The 3060-nt window shown below is 43.2% G+C and overlaps 1 pseudogene; it reads right to left on the bottom strand.

Annotated features, from left to right (window-relative positions):
• Positions 1-446: 446 nt before the first annotated feature.
• On the bottom strand, positions 447-1583 carry Gm19052 (predicted gene, 19052; annotated as a pseudogene).

Here is a 3060-nt window from a genome sequence, read left to right as displayed (position 1 = left end):
ACAATTCCATTCTTCAAAAGAAAACAAACAGGAGGGTACAGGAATGCTTTGGCTTCCCTAAGAAACACAAGTAGCCATATAGAGTTGGAGAAATCCTGTTCTACACAACAGTGCACAGAGTACTAGCCTAAACACCATAGATCCCACCAGCCCAACAAGGACAGTACCTGAATAGAGCAGTCCTCACAGAACACTGGAGATAAGACTTCCCCAGTGAACATAGTTCAATTACATTCTTTTTTTCTCACAGAAGGCTCCATACCATTTTACATAGCAGAATTAATTTTTACAAACTTTTTATAATGCAAAGTAGAAGAGGACTATCTATAGCATTGTTGGTCATTAGTAAATAGTTGCAGATAGTTACTAGGCAGTGCCATGTCTAAAGATGTGGCTTCCTCAAGCAAGCAGAGGGGTTGGTGGCAAAGGCCTGATTTTATCTCTCATATCCTTAAAACAGGACAGGATGGGATGAGATGGCCACATCAGCTTACCACTGAGGTCAGAAGTGGCAGATAAAAGTGTACCAGAACTTTCTACTCTGTTTGGGACCTCTGTTCTACTCCCTCAACAAAAAGCTTTTACAGTAAGGCTTTTATTTCTCCTCCCAGCCAGACATAATACTTCAAGAAGTGGCTTATACTATTCAGACATCTCTTCCACCACTTCTACTTTCTTCTTCGTTTTCTTTTTGGTGGTGTCATGTCCCCATCTCCTGCCTTGCCCCCTCTTTCTAGCACAGTTTTGGGGCTTTTTATCCTTTTTCTTCTTCTTTTCCTTCCTCAACTGGGGAACTGTTGGAGGGGGTCTCATCTCTTTCAATGCTTACTGCTTCAGCAGCTAACTGAGGAGCTTGCACTGCTTCAGCAACAAGTGACGTCTTGCCAGAATCATGATAGTCAATGGGAATCCTGTTCCCATACGGTAGGGGCATCATCTGTGGGTTTGCCATGCTTGTCTAGAAGGCCCTGCTTGATCAACATCTTCTTCTGACTCACCTTTGGACCTAAACCCCACTTGTGAGGATAAATGTCTCTTTCCATGACCACCCTCTTTATCTTGGCTACTATGCCATGATCAGAGGTAGAAATCACTGCTGTAGTCATCAATGCAGTCGCCATGCAGATAGCTTCCCCCTTAGTGGTAATGACCACAATCTCCTGGTTGACCTCGATGCCATCCTCATATGGAAGAACACTGTGTTACCATACAGCCACTGAGCATGGAGTACACCATGCATTGTTACCATGTGGTCCTTTTCACTCGTGACTTCAGAACGCACCCTCCCAAGCTCCTATATCTGATCACTAACTCCCAGTAACAAGCCAAGGTGTATGCATAGTGTCCAAGTGTAGGTGCCAGCTCACAGCTCACCCAAAAGATTCCTAATCTTCTTTCAGGATCATAGTCTATCATTTTGCTCTCATAGATAGTCCTTACTTGAAGCTGCCTCTTTACTGCAGCAATAAGTGAGGGTCGCTGAAACAGGGCACCTGTCAGAGTTTCTAGGGCCCTAGAAAGTCAAGTACTCCCTTCAATAGCATTATGCAGCTGGACAATTCCAAGAACGTGTTGGCTTCCCTTCAGGCTCTCCGTGCGGCTACTGAATCCGAGTGAGTTCCATCAATTTATATTTTTAGTAACATGTTTAGGCAGATTACAAATCTCGTAGTCTGGGGCTGGCGAGATGGTTCAGCGGGTAAGAGCACTGACTGCTCTTCCGAAGGTCCTGGGTTCACAACCGCCCGTAATGAGATCTGACGCCCTCTTCTGGTGCATCTGAAGTCAGCAACAGTGTACTTATATATAATAATAAATTGATCTAAAAACAAAAACAAAAACCAAATCTCTTAGTCACAATATAGCCACAGACAAAGAAAAGGTTTCCATCAATAGTTAATTCTCAAAGTCATATTCCTAAAAAATAATTTAATACCAGAGAAATGCTATTTTATATGTAAATTTTATGAATTTTGATTTGTGGTTTGCTGTTGTAAGGCATTTAATTTTCTGAAGTAAATTTCTTTGTGTATTCTTTTTTTTCCCATTTTTATTAGGTATTTAGCTCATTTACATTTCCAATGCTATACCAAAAGTCCCCCATACCCACCCACCCCCACTCCCGTACCCACCCACTCCCCCTATTTGGCCCTGGCGTTCCCCTGTACTGGGGCATATAAAGTTTGCGTGTCCAATGGGCCTCTCTTTCCAGTGATGGCCGACTAGTCCATCTTTTGATACATATGCAGCTAGAGTCAAGATCTCCGGGGTACTGGTTAGTTCATAATGTTGTTCCACCTATAGGGTTGCAGATCCCTTTAGCTCCTTGGCTACTTTCTCTAGCTCCTCCATTGGGAGCCCTGTGATCCATCCATTAGCTGACTGTGAGCATCCAATTCTGTGTTTGCTAGGCCCCGGCATAGTCTCACAAGAGACAGCTATATCTGGGTCCTTTCGATAAAATCTTGCTAGTATATGCAATGGTGTCAGCGTTTGGATGCTGATTATGGGGTGGATCCCTGGATATGGCAGTCTCTACGTGGTCCATCCTTTCATCTCAGCTCCAAACTTTGTCTTTGTAACTCCTTCCATGGGTGTTTTGTTCCCAATTCTAAGGAGGGGCATAATGTCCACACTTCAGTCTTCATTCTTCTTGAGTTTCATGTGTTTAGCAAATTGTATCTTATATCTTGGGTATCCTAGGTTTGGGGCTAATATCCACTTATCAGTGAGTATATATTGTGTGAGTTCCTTTGTGAATGTGTTACCTCACTCAGGATGATGCCCTCCAGGTCCATCCATTTGCCTAGGAATTTCATAAATTCGTTCTTTTTAATAGCTGAGTAGTACTCCATTGTGTAGATGTACCACATTTTCTGTATCCATTCCTCTGTTGAGGGGCATCTGGGTTCTTTCCAGCTTCTGGCTATTATAAATAAGGCTGCTATGAACATAGTGGAGAATGTGTCCTTCTTACCAGTTGGGGCATCTTCTGGATATATGCCCAGGAGAGGTATTGCTGGATCCTCCGGTAGTACTATGTCCAATTTTCTGAGGAAC

The sequence above is a fragment of the Mus musculus genome, chromosome 18 (assembly GCF_000001635.26).
Source record: "Mus musculus strain C57BL/6J chromosome 18, GRCm38.p6 C57BL/6J".
In the NCBI taxonomy this organism is placed as follows: Eukaryota; Metazoa; Chordata; class Mammalia; order Rodentia; family Muridae; genus Mus; species Mus musculus.
Note: the sequence above shows the minus strand (reverse complement) of the source record. Positions and strands in the feature narration are given on the sequence as shown.